The sequence below is a fragment of the Neoarius graeffei genome, chromosome 5 (genome assembly GCF_027579695.1).
Source record: "Neoarius graeffei isolate fNeoGra1 chromosome 5, fNeoGra1.pri, whole genome shotgun sequence".
Taxonomy (NCBI): domain Eukaryota; kingdom Metazoa; phylum Chordata; class Actinopteri; order Siluriformes; family Ariidae; genus Neoarius; species Neoarius graeffei.
The window spans coordinates 30,377,509-30,394,970 of NC_083573.1; the positions used below are offsets into that span (position 1 = coordinate 30,377,509).

Sequence of the window (17,462 nt, forward strand, 5' to 3'; positions counted from 1 at the left end):
CCTTACATTGTTACATTCAGGTATTCTTAGATACAATGAAAAATTAGATTATTTATTTTTATTCCACATAAGCAAACAAACTGAACTTAATTATGTATTTCCCTTTTACCTGTGCCCACTACTGCCCCCAGGTGTCCACAACCAAAAACTGTTGGAAATAAACCAAAATACTGAAGACCTAGCCTAGTAAACTAGACCCACCCGCCTAGCGGCCAAAAATATTTTTGCCTAGCGAGTGGGTCTAGCCTCGCACCATGTAAACAAAAACACTCCGGGCATCAAATCGTGCCTGCCAATCACAACGCAAGGTTTTTGTTTGAATTCTTTGGGCGGCCTTTTGCAGGAGTGACGGCAAAGCTGCGCGACGCTGGAGAAAGCGCAGCAGGAAAGATGGCTACGGCTAGTGAACAGCGCGCGTTTGACTCCGCTTTGGAATCAGTTTTAGAAGAATTAGACTTGGGGTTTTCGTTGAAACATGAGCAGGAAGAGGCTCTCCGCTCATTCCTTTTCAAGAAGGACGTTTTCGCTGTTTTGCCGACCGGCTATGGCAAAAGTCTGATCTACCAGCTAGCTCCGCTCGTAGCCAAAAGGATGGGGCTAGTTTGTGCAGTACAAAGAATTAATAAACAGCTTTGAAACATTACTTTTTGATTGTTTCTTATTTTCCCGTTATTTTAAATTTAAGGGAAATTATTTCACCAAACACCACTAAATAAAAACTCTCAAAAACAGTTTAAGCAAACCCTTGAAAAACACTTGGGGAAAAAAAATGACTGTATGTTATGTATGTGGTACAGACTCCAAACTTGTGGTCATTATCTCCAAACTTCTTAATATCTAGAACATGTTTATTAATTAATACGCATTTTGAAAAATTATTTATTTCAAGGCCTCCCCCACTGCTTTCTGTCGCTCTGACTACGTCACAGTCACTGTTGCGCTGATTGGTCAGAGCGTTGGCCTATACGCACAGAGACAGTTTGAAAGACAGTGGGTTGTTCCTCCTACCCGCTTCGGAAATGTCTACGGATCGAGGCCAGACTAAATATTCACATTTAGTCTGGCTTGCCAGGCTACTGAAGACCTGCTATATTATGTAAAGCAATTAACTAAACAAATAACTAGCAAAAGCGTCATTTTTACTAATTAGAGCAATACAGTTTCAGCGTAGAAGGGCGATTTTTGTCTTGGGTTAGATGTGTGAAGGGCGCCGTTGCTTACAAGCAAAAAGGTCGATTGGATGGTCGAAATGTCCAGGATTTTTGTCAGACACAGGTGGCAACCCTAGTGTGTGTGTGTGTGTGTGTGTGTGTGTGTTACAAAAATGACAGTGGAATTACTGTCTACTAACCTGTAAACAGTTGAAAAACACGGAGAGATGGTTTCCCCTGCTCTGAATTTCATTGCATCTGAGGGCTGCTGGAGTCTGCGGTCCCCATAGCAACCAAGATGTTACTCATGTCACGCGCACACTTTTTTCACATTGCTTAGTGTGCGCGAGGCCAGCCAAAACTACCAATGTAAAAGCATTGTAGATGGTCTTCTTCGCGCATCGGTTAGCCTACCCCACGTTATGAATTAATTAAATTGCAGCTATTCCCAAGTTTAAAATTCAGAGCGTTTCGTCACTGGATTTTTTTTACTGGGGCACTACAGATCTATACTGGGGCACGTGCCCCAGTAAAATACCCCTGGCGACGCCGATGTTAATAAGTAAGAGTAAATTGCGTGCGCAACCTCAGCGACGGTAGAGACGAGAAGAAAGATTTGGAAGAAATGTCTAGTTGTTGTGTTGTCGGGTGTCAGAATCGTAGCAGTGATGGGGTTAAAATGTACAGAATTCCAGCAGGATCTCACCCATTCCAAAAAAATCGCCGACGTCTATACAAGCCATCAAACGTGTAGACTGGGATGAAAGCACCATCAAAAATGCGCGGGTTTGCAGCGCCCACTTCATCACAGGAAAGATCAGGCTATTTATTAAATCTTTCTTTTTTATTCTTTCTAGTCTTCGTTTATTGATGTAGCGAAATACTTTGGTAGCGTTTGTCTGATTAGCTGGTCATAGTTACACAATGTAGTGAATATTGTTAGCATGTTAACTTAGCTTTGCATGCAATTTTTTGCATGGCAAGCACTGAGTATACCCACTGCAAAAAAGTAGACTACACCACTGTGTAAAAACCCCCCGCCCGCACGACCCCTCCCCTTGTTCTTATCACAGGTCTGTGTGTGCGCGGCTGTGTCAGCATTTCACACACACACACCCACAATAACTAGTCCCCAGTAGTTAGGATTGATACATATGTATAAAACAGGGTTAATATTAAATTCAGGCTTTTTGAAATAATCCTACCTTAATACAGTTGAATTCTATGATTGCAACGTAAGAATCATAACAACCAATCAGATTTGTTCTACCGTGCCAGTTTTAGTAGTGATTTATGTGAAATGTATTTTTGTGCAATGCGCAACCACTTAATATTTCGTATTTGAAAATGCAAATTATTAACAAATTATCAAACAAACTCCTCATTTTTCGCCTGAACAATGACACCATTAAATGTCTCCTTCCATTCAGGAAGATACCGCCAGCAGTATCTCATTTTCTTTCTCGGTGTTCGCATTCTTTCACTCAGCAGACGCTATTCAAAATCTCTCAGGTGTAAACAATGTCGCTCTGCACAATGAGAAATGCAGATCGTGCGCATGACCGGAACGAGCAAAGTCTCGCAGTCGCGATACTGCACGAGGCTTGAGGAATAAACATCCGGTTTCACATAGTCTGGGTTATCTGCCCCTGCATACACACTGTTCTTTGTCTATAAATCGAGTTTTTGTATGTTTTTGCGACGATCAGCTGACGATGTTGACTATGTGAACTCTCAATATTGAATGTGGTTACTCAAAATTGAGAGTAATCACAGGTGCCCCTAAAATCACTGAATCATTGAAATTGAAAAGGATACCTCCACCCCTGCACAGGCACTCTCAGGTGATCATGTCAGGGCAAAATTGGCCTTTGGTTATTTACTCTTTCCATTAATGTTATAGAAAACATATTGCTCTCAATGGTGCATTTTGCCCATGTTCAGGGTGGAAAATAAAAAAGAAAGATTCGAGTAAGACAAGCCAAATTGGTGTTTTTAAAAAGAAGGGATCATGGAGAATAAAGAAAAAAATATTTTAAAAATCTGCGCACATTCCCACAAGGTGTTACAGTGCTCTGAAAATGACATCCAAAATGATTTGTAAGACTTGTGAGGTCTTCTGTTCAAACACTGATAGAGTTTCCTTTCTGTTTATTGCTTTTTTTGAGAGTGTTTCTACTTATCTCAATAAGGGAAAAAAATCAAGAGCCTATGTTGGGTAAAAATATGTCTTCTGAAGGCCTAAACAGAGCACGGCCAAAAACTCCAATAAAATTTTGATCATCTTTGAGGGAGTGCTATGACCATGCAGGATCATCCAGACCCAAAATGACAGTTTTGCTACATACTATTCCTGTTTATGTACCAGCATGCAAAATTTGAGCCTCCTATATGGTTTAGTTCTTGAGCTATGGGCTTGTGAACTTTGACAAAAAAAAAGTCTGAACAAAATTGACACCCCCCTCCCCCAGTAAAACTGGCTATGGAGAGTATACATCTTACATTCAAATACATTTACAGTGTTTCTCCTAGTTAACATGGGTACATCTGGTGATTTTTTTTTTTTCAGAATTTTTTGAGACCTAAGTGCGCGGTTGAATTGACATGGAATGACCCACATATAAAAGTATTTTAGCCAGATTTTTTTTAAATACCTGCCAAACTTGATGCAATTTGTTTTTTTTGTTTGTTTGTCCCATGGTTCAAGTTTTCAGTGATTTGAGTAAAACTGACAAACATAAATCGTTTTGTCTTTGGTCAAAATACAGTTATAACTGTTTATTTTTTCATACAGTCATCAGCATATTGTTGCTGTTTCTTCCATGTGGAGGAAGAAGTGGCTGTTCTGGCCATCAGCATCCGAATGGTACAGTCACATTTAATCTTGATGAAACTGTCCCTGTGTCTCAGCACGACACCTGGCTGATTAATGTGAGTATATACATCAACTGTTGTCCATTATAACTCCATTTTTTGGTTGCTGTTCTGTTTATTTCTTGTTAGTTTAGCTAAATCAGATTATTTTGTGAATAGTTGAGTCTTGGGAAGGGGTAGTGGCTGAATATTTGTTTTTATTTGTTTTTGCGGTCCAAATCCTGCGCTCTGATTGGCTGGCGAGCGGGTCCGTATCCTACGGTACGGACCCCAGTTACGGACCCCGGTTATGGACCTCTGGCGACTTGCTTGTTCACAACAACAACAAACATAGTAGAATTTTTTTTCAACATTTATCTTTTTTTTTATAAGATTTATTTATAATATTATCAAAAATCTTAAAGTTTTGCCAGCATTTCTCAGGAGAATAGCATTAATTTTACAGCATGGATAGCGATAACGACAGTGTTCACAGTGAAAGCGAGTTTTACTACCCTGAGGAAGAAGAAATAAAAGAAAACATTTCAGGAGAAAGCTAAAAACCTGTAATTTGCTAACACAGAGTAAAAACATGGCTGAATCCTGAATGACTCATCTCATCTCATTATCTCTAGCCGCTTTATCCTTCTACAGGGTCGCAGGCAAGCTGGAGCCTATCCCAGCTGACTACGGGCGAGAGGCGGGGTACACCCTGGACAAGTCGCCAGGTCATCACAGGGCTGACACATAGACACAGACAACCATTCATACTCACATTCACACCTACGGTGTGACGTCTTCTTTCTTGCAAGATCCATCACTCAGCGCGATTTTCTTTCTTACCCTTGGCAAAGGTAAACTCTAGAGTCGCGCGATCTTTAAACTCAACCTGAGTTACAACCGGTTTACCTGCATTAGAAGTGACGTCACGACTGCAGCCCAGGCAGTTAAAAGTTAAGAAGCGATTGAATCCTTTTTAACTCAAAAGCGCTGTGCATCTTATTCTGATCAGAGACTTTTCCTCACGAACGCTGAGGTTCGGACCAAGAATCCTCTGCTTTCCACGGGAACCACCCAAGTGCTCCGCTGGACCCGAAAGTTTTCTACGCCTCCATCACGAGCGGCTCACGTGCTCCCACGGCAAGGCCCGAAACTACACCGGCAAATAGTTCTTCATATCTTGCGAAAGGCAGGATTAAGTAAGATTTTGGCATTTGGGCATAATTAGGATAGTCTTAGGAATTTGCTTTTATTTGAAATAGTGTGAATTTAAACCCAGGTTTATGTTACACTGTTAGACACGCAGCGTGTTGATGATTTATTTTTGGTTCTATTCTCTCAATTGTTTGATAGGTTGTGCATTTTCTCTCTCTCTCTCTCATTCTGACTAACACCTTCATTTCCTTATCATACATTTTGACCTTTATCAAGGTTTCAGTGAGTTTGGTAATGCTATGAGTGTGGAATCTTTTTGTTACTGAGAACACGTGCTCAACAGGCCTGACCAGGCCTGATACACTTTAGATAGCTTCCCTTTTGTCTTTAGCCACACGTGCTCAGTAGGCCTCACCAGGCCTAACAAACACACTTTAGCTAGGCCATAGGGCCTTTCACAAACACATACTAGCAACACAAGGCTAATCTAGGCCTCCACCACGTGTAGTTAGCTACACGAGGCTAAACACATGGTCACACACACACAAGCAAAGATTAAACACAGAGCTAATCCTTTGTTCTATTTAGATAACATTCTTTTGTTTAGCTACCAACAAGCTAGGCCTCCACCACGTGTAGTTAGCTACACGAGGCTAAACACATGGTCAAGTCCTACACACACACACACACACACACACACACACACACCTCACTGCTTGTATATATTGATTTATTATTTTATCTTTTTATCTTTGTATAATAAATTAATTTATTAAACAAACTGTGTTTATTTGTGTGAACAACAATATCTGAAGTCCCCAATCTTCTCAAAGAATTCAAAAAGGGTGCATATGTTATGTAATATGGTAAGTGATCGTAATAATTTGGAAATATACCATAATTTAGCTGTTTGGTAATTTATTATTAAGCACCAGGATTAATGGTACGATTCACTAAATGATTCATTGAACGATTCAGTAAATGATTCATTGAACGATTCACTAAATGATTCATTGAACGATTCACTGAATGATTCACTTCAAATGAGACTGATTCTATGGTATGATTCAATTCAAACGAGTCAAATTAAACGATTCAATGGGATTGATTCATTTTAATTATTGACCTTCAAAATTTAATGAGACTGATTTAACGAGATTGATCACTTAATTTCAATAATTAACTGATTGCACCCACACTCTCTAACTTGCTAACACCGAGCAAAAACATGGCTGAATCCTGAATCACTCCTATTTGTATAAATAGGGGACTACAGAGGCGGTAAAATGTAGTTTTTTGTATACCGAGGAGAAAGCCATTTGCATTGCAGCCGTGAATGAGGATTCAAAATGGCGGCTCACTTCGGTTTTCCCCTTTCGGGCGCTCTCGTTTTCTGTTAGAATTTGGTAAAGAAAAAAAATTATTTACTAGCTTAAGGTCGGTCCGTATGGTGAAGTACCATCACCTCAGCCTTGAATACTGACCTCGGCCCAGAGGGCCTCGCTCAGTACTTTCAAGACTTCAGTCACGGTATTTCACGAAACGGACCTCCCAGCTGGTAAATAACATATATATCTTTCTTCTTGCATCTCCGGTTAGGTTCAGGTCAGTCATGATGTGCAGCTTTGCACAAGTCATTTTAAAGATAGACTTCCATTGTAGTCACAAGAACAAAATTATGGTAGTCTCTTTTAATTACTTTTATCTCTGATGCATTATCAAAAAGGTTAGCACTGTTGCCTCACAGCAAGAAGGTCCTGGGTTCGAGCTCAGTGGCTGACAAGGGCCTTTCTGTGTGGAGTTTGCATGTTCTCTCCGTGCCTGCGTGGGTTTCCTCTGGGTGCTCCAGTTTCCACCACAGTCCACAGACATGCAGGTTAGGCTAATTGGTGGCTCTAAATTGACTGTAGGTGTGAATGTGAGTGTGAATGGCTGTTTGTCTCTGTGTGTCAGCCTTGTGATGATCTGGCGACTTGTCCAGGGTGTACCCCATCTTTTGCCCGTAGTCAGCTGGAATAGACTCCAGCTTGCCCACGACCCTGCACAGGTTAAGTGGTTACAGATAATGGAAGTTTGGATGGATGGAAATTACAGTTCCACCTTACTTTTGAATCATTTTACACCAAACTTCGTAGCATCTTTAGTGCTTTTAGGAACAGCATTTTCTTTCATAATCTGTAATTCTTCCTCATTTACAGTAACAAAGTTATTGCCAGCCAATCTGCTGAGTCGCTTGCCGTGATTATTGAGAAATAGTCTGAATCTCTTGACCAATCAGCATGTGCGATTTCCGATAATCACCTGCTTATTTATACTAAAACTGTTTTAATAAGATTTATATGAGTCATGAATATATTCCGTAAAATGTGTTCGTAAATAATCCCACATTATTTTTTAAAAAGCAAATTAAAAATAAGCACTGGATAAAACCCATCTATCTTATGGAAATAAAGATACAAATTTCACTGTCTGGTGGTCAAGTATTTGAGATACATTGCCTTGCACTAATGATTGGGTTCCCTGTGGTGATACACGGACATCTCATGTTGAAAAATATTTCACTCATTCACTCCACTCACTCGTGAATATGTTCACCACTCAAAGATAAACTTCATATCGTGATGCCACTGTGTAATATCCAATTATCATACATCATGTGTAATATATTTCTCATAAGCATTTTATAACATGATGAATAAAACTGAATAAAGCATCTGTCATTTTAACTATTTCAATACCTTTGGGGGCAGCCTTCCTATTTGATGCTGACCACACCAACTTATGTAAGGTTACATGAATTATGTCACGCTATTTCTAAAAGTAATTCTAAAAGAAGGGCTTAGTAATAAGAAATAAAATAAGTTGTAAATATGTTTTGACTTTCTTTTATCAGGAAAGAAATTAAATGTTGCTGCACTTCAGCTGCTCCAGTTTAGCTGATGTCTCAATACATCTGAATTCACATTAGTATATAATCCCTGTACCACACATTTAGGAAATTACTGAAATTATTAAATACATACACAACTAAACTACACAAACAACTACAAGGCAGTGAGGTAACGAATACATTTTGGATTTTATATTTTTAATAAATTTTTAATACTGTATGCATATCTGCATATTTTTAGAATGTTGTCCAGGCAAATGAAATGAGCTTCAACAACAACACCATTGAGAGCCGAGGGCTTCGGTATGTCACCTTTAAGAAATGCTATGAAAATGTAACGTACTGGAGTGCTGATCCTGGCGTGAGTAATAACGTTTTATAATCATATTCACTGAAGTTCATCTGACATCCACACAGCACACAGAAAAAAGTCAACACTGAGGTTGAGACACATCAGACCACTAACAGTGTTTCCACTCACAACACAACTTGTGTTTAGTCCTTACTTATAAGTCACTAAAGTAAAAGTAGAGCTTATGTCTTTTAGATGAAGTCCTTTGTAATAACATCCAGACATGATAGAAAACAACAATGAAAGTTCATCTGACATCCACACAGCACACAGAAAAAAGTCAACACTGAGGTTGAGACACATCAAACCACTAACAGTGTTTCCACTCAAGATGATGTCCTTTGTAATAACATCCAGACATGATAGAAAACAACAATGAAAGTTCATCTGACATCCACACAGCACACAGAAAAAAGTCAACACTGAGGTTGAGACACATCAAACCACTAACAGTGTTTCCACTCAAGATGATGTCCTTTGTAATAACATCCAGACATGATAGGAAACAACAGTGACAAGTTAACAAGGTGGGTATTTTCCTAACTGATTTTATTTAATGACTGGATGTGTTTATCTGTCTCTGTTTTTGTTTCCACAGAAATCCATCAGCTGCCTATGTAAGTATAATGTTAAAAACATTCAGATATCTTTAAGACAAAGGAGTTATTTACTACACAGTATCACCCAGACAAATGCTTTAAAAATATTTCAGAAAGATAAAAACTAGCACACAAGTGTGTTTCTCTTTGGCCATCCAACTTTACTGCTCTTTACACTTGCAAGCCGTGCTGTAGCAGGTGAAGGTGACTAAAGATCATGAAGATTCCAACTTTATGTATTTAGCCCCTAAATCAGGTGCAACCTCAATGGATGTTAATGGTGAAGTGTATCACATTAATGTACATCCTTATTTTTATTGTTATGTAATTGTTCTATTTATTTTAGTCTTTTTATGGTTATGACTGGTGGAAAATGATTGTTTTTTTAAATGAGCTGCAGGATATCTATCTATCTATCTATCTATCTATCTATCTATCTATCTATCTATCTATCTATCTATCTATCTATCTATCTATCTATCTATCACCCCAATTCCAAAAAAGTTGGGACAAAGTACAAATTGTAAATTAAAACGGAATGCAATAATTTACCAATCTCAAAAACTGATATTGTATTCACAATAGAACATAGACAACATATCAAATGTCGAAAGTGAGACATTTTGAAATTTCATGCCAAATATTGGCTCATTTGAAATTTCATGACAGCAACACATCTCAAAAAAGTTGGGACAGGGGCAATAAGAGGCTGTAAAAGTTAAAGGTACAAAAAAGGAACAGCTGGAGGACCAAATTGCAACTCATTAGGTCAATTGGCAATAGGTCATTAACATGACTAGGTATAAAAAGAGCATCTTGGAGTGGCAGCGGCTCTCAGAAGTAAAGGTGGGAAGAGGATCACCAATCCCCCTAATTCTGCGCCGACAAATAGTGGAGCAATATCAGAAAGGAGTTTGAACATATCATCATCTACAGTGCATAATATCATCAAAAGATTCAGAGAATCTGGAAGAATCTCTGTGCGTAAGGGTCAAGGCCGGAAAACCATACTGGGTGCCCGTGATCTTCGGGCCCTTAGACGGCACTGCATCACATACAGGCATGCTTCTGTATTGGAAATCACAAAATGGGCTCAGGAATATTTCCAGAGAATATTATCTGTGGACACAATTCACCGTGCCATCCGCCGTTGCCAGCTAAAACTCTATAGTTCAAAGAAGAAGCCGTATCTAAACATGATCCAGAAGCGCAGACGTCTTCTCTGGGCCAAGGCTCATTTAAAATGGACTGTGGCAAAGTGGAAAACTGTTCTGTGGTCAGACAAATCAAAATTTGAAGTTCTTTATGGAAATTAGGGAAGCCATGTCATTCGAACTAAAGAGGAGAAGGATGACCCAAGTTGTTATCAGCGCTCAGTTCAGAAGCCTGCATCTCTGATGGTATGGGGTTGCATTAGTGCATGTGGCATGGGCAGCTTACACATCTGGAAAGACACCATCAATGCTGAAAGGTATATCCAGGTTCTAGAGCAACATATGCTCCCATCCAGACGATGTCTCTTTCAGGGAAGACCTTGCATTTTCCAACATGACAATGCCAAACCACATACTGCATCAATTACAGCATCATGGCTGTGTAGAAGAAGGGTCCGAGTACTGAACTGGCCAGCCTGCAGTCCAGATCTTTCACCCATAGAAAACATTTGGCGCATCATAAAACGGAAGATACAACAAAAAAAGACCTAAGACAGTTGAGCAAATAGAATCCTACATTAGACAAGAATGAGTTAACATTCCTATCCCTAAACTTGAGCAACTTGTCTCCTCAGTCCCCAGACATTTACAGACTGTTGTAAAGAGAAAAGGGAATGTCTCACAGTGGTAAACATGGCCTTGTCCCAACTTTTTTGAGATGTGTTGTTGTCATGAAATTTAAAATCACCTAATTTTTCTCTTTAAATGATACATTTTCTCAGTTTAAACATTTGATATGTCATCTATGTTCTATTCTGAATAAAATATGGAATTTTGAAACTTCCACATCATTGCATTCTGTTTTTATTTACAATTTGCACGTTGTCCCAACTTTTTTGGAATCGGGGTTCTATCTATCTATCTATCTATCTATCTATCTATCTATCTATCTATCTATCTATCTATCTATCTATCTATCTATCTATCTATCTATCTATCTAATGAGTCATAGTTATAGAATCATTATTCTACCTTCCAGATAACTGTACTGTAGCACCTATTCAAGGTGAGTATCTTTGTTTTATAGCTTTGGCAATGTGAAAGTCAATTTAAAGAAAAAAATTTGCTCTCCCTGATGATAATTAGATAGTCATGAAAGAGAGATATGCATGATCCTATTTTAACACTCATTGTGAGTGCGTATTATTCACCTAGGTGTTAGGACTTGGACTGTTTTGGCCTCTAGAGGCCGCTGTTATTTCCTTTTCGTGTCTTGTTTATTTTGGCCTCTAGAGGCCGCCACTGTTCCTGTGTTTTGTGTTTTTGTTAATTGCCTGTTAGTCCTAATTATCTTCACCTGTGTCCTTAATTAGTTTGTGTATTTATACCCCTGAGTTCAGTCCTCTTGTCACGGAGTCTTTGTGCTGTTATGTTTATCTCCAGTTTCCTTTGTACTGTGTTTTGTGGATCTTCTGAGCTTTTGCATTTTTGCCTTTTTCTTTTTGAATTATACTCTTTGTTTTTGTTTTTTTTTTTGTTTTGCCCTGGATTGTATATAGTGTACATAGTATAAATAAACCTTTTGTTACTTTTTCTACTTCCGCCTCACGCCTCTGCATTTGAGTCATTCCCCTGGTGGCCTAGTGGGGGTTTGCTGGATCATCACACCAACGAACCAGGTTCGAATCCCAGCAAAACCCTAACAGAAAGACTCTGTCATGACCGACTCAGCAGAGGCTGCTTCAACTGTCTACCCGGCCAACCTTCAGGGAATTATGGCAGCTTTGACACGCTTCGGAGCGCTCATGGACGTACGCTCACCAGCCAACGTGAGGCCCTTGCTCGCCACGAGGAACTGCTTCAGCAAATTGGGAAAACCCTGGCACAGCTGACATCTCTGCCTGCATCTCCTGATCCAGTTCCTGCTCCTGATCCAGCTCCCACTCCTGCTCCAGTGCCTCCTGCCATGCTGCCTTCTTCACCTCGCGAACCCAGCCTTCCTGCACCACAGAGGTATGACGGCAAGCACAGTGAGTGCCGAGAGTTCCTTACCCAGTGTCAACTCACCTTTGAGCTTCAGCCTACCACCTACACTACGGATCGCCGCAAGATTGCCTTTGTGATCACCTTATTAGCTGGTAAGGCGCGAGCCTGGGCTACTGCTATCTGGCAAAGACAGGGACCTGAGTGCTTTGATTTCCAGCTGTTTTCCGAAGAGATGCTTCGGGTCTTCGATCAGGCAGACATCAGTACCGACGCAGCCCGAAAGCTCATGTCCATCCGGCAAGGAGGAAGCGTCGCAGATTACGCCATCTCGTTCCGAACACTCGCAGCAGTAAGTGGATGGAACGAGACTGCCCTGGTGTCAGCCTTCCACCATGGTCTGTCTGACCCCATCAAGGACGGTCTGGCCTCTATTGGATGCCCAAGTGACCTCGAAACCCTCATCTCACATGCTATTCGTCTGGACAACAGGATGAGAGAACGCCACCAAGCCTTGAGCCCCCCCAGCCTCCCTACCTCTACCTGGAGACCGTCTACCTCCTTCAGTGACTGTCCAGAACCCATGCAAGTGGGTCGTACTCGCCTCTCCGCATCTGAGAGGGAGCGCAGAAGGAGGGACAAGTGCTGCATCTACTGTGGCAAGCCTGGTCACTTCCGAGCATCATGTCCCGAACTCTTGGGAAAAGGACCGCCCCGTCCAGCCGAGGGAGGGTTGTGACGGGGCCTACCCTCTCTCCCGGACTCCCTGGTCAAGGAATCTACATCCCGGTCTCCATCTCCTGGGGTGAGTCTGTCCACTCTTGTCAAGCTTTGATAGACTCAGGGGCGGCTGGGAACTTTATGGATATTCACTTCGCCCATAGCATCAATATACCTACTGCGCCTCTTGAAGTCCCTCTGTCTGTGTCTGCCCTCGATGGCCAAGCGTTAGGTGATGGAAGAGTCACCCAAGTTACTTCTCCAGTCTTCCTCCAGTCTCAAGGTCACAAGGAAGAAATATCCCTGCACCTGATTCCTTCACCTGAGTTCCCAGTTATTCTAGGCCTTCCTTGGCTTACTCGCCACAACCCTCGCATAGACTGGGTAACAAGCCAGGTTGTGGAATGGGGCCCTGCATGCCATGCCTCTTGTCTGCTCTCTAGCTCTCCTGTGTCTCCTGCCGAGCCCCCTGATCTCACCGAGTTATCTCAAGTACTGGGATCTCAAGGAAGTATTCAGCAAGAGCAGGGCCGCCGTTCTTCCTCCGCACCGGGCCTACGACTGTGCCATCGACTTGCTCCCTGGGACTACCCCTCCTTGTGGCAGACTGTTTTCCCTCTCTCAGCCAGAACGCAAGGCTATGGAGGAATACCTCAAAGACGCCCTGGTCTCTGGGTTCATTCGACCCTCCACCTCACCTGCTGGTGCCGGCTTCTTCTTTGTCGGCAAGAAGGATGGGGGGCTTCGACCATGTATTGACTACAGGGGCCTGAACAAGATCACTGTGCGCAACCGATATCCCCTTCCGCTGATGTCCACTGCTTTCGACCTGCTCCAAGGCGCCACCGTCTTCACCAAGTTGGACCTACGGAACGCATACCACCTCATCCGTATCCGACAGGGAGACGAGTGGAAGACTGCCTTTAACACCCCGTCTGGGCACTACGAATACCAGGTGATGCCCTTCGGACTCACCAACGCACCAGCTGTTTTTCAGGCCCTAATCAACGACGTCTTAAGGGACATGATTAACCTGTACGTCTTTGTCTACCTCGATGACATCCTTATCTTTTCCAAGACCATGCAGGAGCACCGCCACCATGTCCGCCAGGTTCTCCAGAGGCTGCTACAGAACAATCTGTTCGCCAAGGCCCAGAAATGCGAATTTCATGTTCCCGAGGTCTCCTTTCTGGGATTTATTGTACGGACAGGCCAACTCCAAATGGACCCTGCCAAGACCCTGGCCGTCCGGGACTGGCCTACTCGCAAGTCCGTTAAGGAGGTTCAGCGGTTCTTAGGATTCGCTAACTTCTACCGCAAGTTCATCAGGAACTTCAGTTCTGTGGCAGCACCCATGTCAGACCTCACCAAAGCGACAGGTGGATCTTATGGCTGGTCTCCTCAGGCAGAAAAGGCGTTCAAAGACCTCAAGCACCGCTTCTGCACGGCACCCATTCTGGTCCTCCCGGACACCTCCCAACCATTCATCGTGGAGGTGGACGCCTCGGACAGTGGTGTCGGCGCGGTACTCTCTCAACGTTCGGAAGGAAAGCTGCACCCCTGCGCTTACTTCTCCCACCGCCTGAGTCCTGCGGAGTCCCGGTACGATGTGGGGGATCGAGAACTGTTAGCGGTCAAACTGGCCCTTGAGGAGTGGAGGCACTGGCTGGAGGGAGCGCAACATCCATTCCTGGTTTGGACTGACCACAAGAACCTGGAGTACCTCCAGCAAGCCAAGAGACTGAACCCTCGACAGGCTAGGTGGGCCCTGTTTTTCAGTCGGTTTGACTTCACCCTCTCATACCGTCCCGGCTCCAAGAACACCAAACCTGACGCACTGTCCAGGCTGTTCTCTGCCACTAACAGGGAGAATGAAGTCGGGCCTATTATCCCGGTGTCCCGGATTGTGGCCCCTGTCCGCTGGGGTATTGAGGAGGCTGTTCGACGAGCCCAACGCCAGGACCCCGGTCCTGGGACGGGGCCACCGGGCCTCTTGTACGTCCCACATCAAGCCCGGGCCAAGGTTCTCCAGTGGGGTCACTCTTCCCCTCTCACCGCCCACCCGGGAGCTCGGAGGACCCTGGACTTCCTGAAAAGATGCTTCTGGTGGCCTAACATGGAGCAGGAAGTTAGGTAATTTGTCCTGTCCTGTGAGGTTTGCACCAGAACCAAGAACCCACGACAGCGTCCCCAGGGTCTCCTGCATCCTGTGACCATTCCCCGGCGTCCCTGGTCCCACGTGGCAGTCGACTTCATCACGGGTCTCCCTGAGTCACAAGGTAACATGGTCATTTTGGTCATTGTTGACAGATTCTCCAAGGCCTGCCGCTTCATACCTCTGTGCAAACTCCCCTCTGCTCTTGAAACAGCGAAACTTATATTTAATCATGTCTTCCGAGTCTTTGGTCTTCCACAGGACATCGTCTCAGACCGAGGGCCCCAGTTCTCCTCCCGAGTGTGGCACGGGTTCTGCAAGGTCATCGGAGCCACTGCCAGCCTCTCCTCTGGGTTTCACCCACAGTCCAATGGTCAGACGGAGAGGCTCAACCAGGACCTGGAAACCACCCTGCGAGGCCTGGCTATGGATAACCCGACATCATGGAGCACCTGGCTGCCATGGGCAGAGTACGCCCACAACACCCTGCAGTCATCGGCCACCAAGCTGTCGCCATTCCAGTGCCAATTCGGGTTCCAGCCACTTCTGTTCCCGGACCAGGAGGAGGACGCGGGGGTGCCCTCAGTCAACCAATATGTGAGACGGTGTCGCAAGACCTGGAGCAAGGTCAGGAAGACCCTCATACAGACCTCCAGCACCAACCAGACTCAGGCCAACCGCCACAGAAGACCTGCACACACTTTCTGCCCTGGGCAGCGGGTTTGGCTGTCCACTAAGGACCTTCCGCTGCGGGTGGAGAACCGCAAGCTTGCTCCTCGCTACATTGGCCCCTTCAAGGTGGTGCGCAGGGTGAACCCTGTCTCCTACCGGCTCCAGTTGCCCCGGACTCTGAGGATCAACCCCACTTTCCATGTTTCCCTGTTGCGGCCTGTACTGACGTCTACGTATGCCCCTGCCCCTAGGAACCCCCCACCCCCCCGCATCTTCCAGGGGCAGACTGTGTTCACTGTGCATCGCCTGCTTGACTCCCGCCAGGTCCGCGGTGGGTTGCAATATCTGGTGGACTGGGAGGGCTATGGTCCTGAGGAGCGCTGCTGGGTTCCTGCTCGGGATGTCCTAGATAAAGAACTGTGTCGGGACTTCCATTCGGCCCATCCGGATCACCCTGGGAACGTCAGGAGACGCTCCTAGAGGGGGGGGGTCCTGTTAGGACTTGGACTGTTTTGGCCTCTAGAGGCCGCTGTTATTTCCTTTTCGTGTCTTGTTTATTTTGGCCTCTAGAGGCCGCCACTGTTCCTGTGTTTTGTGTTTTTGTTAATTGCCTGTTAGTCCTAATTATCTTCACCTGTGTCCTTAATTAGTTTGTGTATTTATACCCCTGAGTTCAGTCCTCTTGTCACGGAGTCTTTGTGCTGTTATGTTTATCTCCAGTTTCCTTTGTACTGTGTTTTGTGGATCTTCTGAGCTTTTGCATTTTTGCCTTTTTCTTTTTGAATTATACTCTTTGTTTTTTTTTGTTTTTTTTTTGCCCTGGATTGTATATAGTGTACATAGTATAAATAAACCTTTTGTTACTTTTTCTACTTCCGCCTCACGCCTCTGCATTTGAGTCATTCCCCTGGTGGCCTAGTGGGGGTTTGCTGAATCAACGAACCAGGTTCGAATCCCAGCAAAACCCTAACACTAGGTTCATGTTTAAATGACATTTTCTTTTCATTTGTGCAGCCTTGTGATTTATTAGATACAGATGTTTGTACAACAGTTAGTTCCAGTCCACTCATTTGATTAGCAGCGTTCCAAGAGTGCTGATATTTTACATAACAGCACTGGGACATTTCACTGTGTGCTTCAGTCCACTTGTCTGTGTCCTGCATGTAAAACTCCACTTCCTAGCTCGAAATGGTGACTACAGTAGTGTTCTGGATATCATCGGCACACTGTAAAACCCGATAAGGTCACTGAGCTCAAAAATTTTATTGAAACCAATTACGTAAAAATTTTTGAGGTAAGTAACTAAAGATTTCTTAAAAATTACAATTAAGTGTAACTATAGTGTAATTTTTAAGAACTCTTACCTTAAATTTAGTTACTTACCTCAAAAATTGTTACGTAATCGGTTTCAATAAAATTTTTGAGCTCAGTGACCTTATCGGGTTTTACAGTGCATAAGATATCTAAATCCCAGACATAGCAGCTCTGTCAATAACTGCCGGCAGCTGGCGATTTTTTATTTTTGAATAGTTGATTAATCCCCTTAGAGAAATTAGGCTCTGCTTTCATCCATCTAAAGCACTGAACGAACACGCACACACATGCAAGTGAGCACATGCGCTACAGCGCCTGGGGATACATTTATTTATTTATTTATTTTTACAGCACTCTTAGTTTTTTGCTTCTGATAATCTGTTTGTATTTTGCCTGACCATTGCCTGTTTTTGGACTCTACCTTTGCATATCATTTTGGATTTGTCTGCCAGCTTTGCTTTATT

At 43.4% G+C, this 17,462-nt stretch overlaps 1 protein-coding gene across 8 annotated transcripts in view; it reads right to left on the reverse strand.

Moving 5' to 3' along the window:
* LOC132886624 (uncharacterized) overlaps positions 1–17,462 on the reverse strand; it is a 64,329-nt gene that overhangs the window by 22,378 nt on the left and 24,489 nt on the right. For 3 of the 8 annotated variants that reach the window (XM_060921524.1, XM_060921518.1, XM_060921516.1), the window contains exon 1: positions 1,352–2,181. The exons of the other annotated variants lie outside the window; for them this stretch is intronic. The gene's annotated coding sequence lies outside the window, so the exon portion shown is untranslated. Of the gene's footprint in view, positions 1–1,351; positions 2,182–17,462 lie in introns of those variants that run through there. 8 annotated transcript variants of the gene reach the window in all.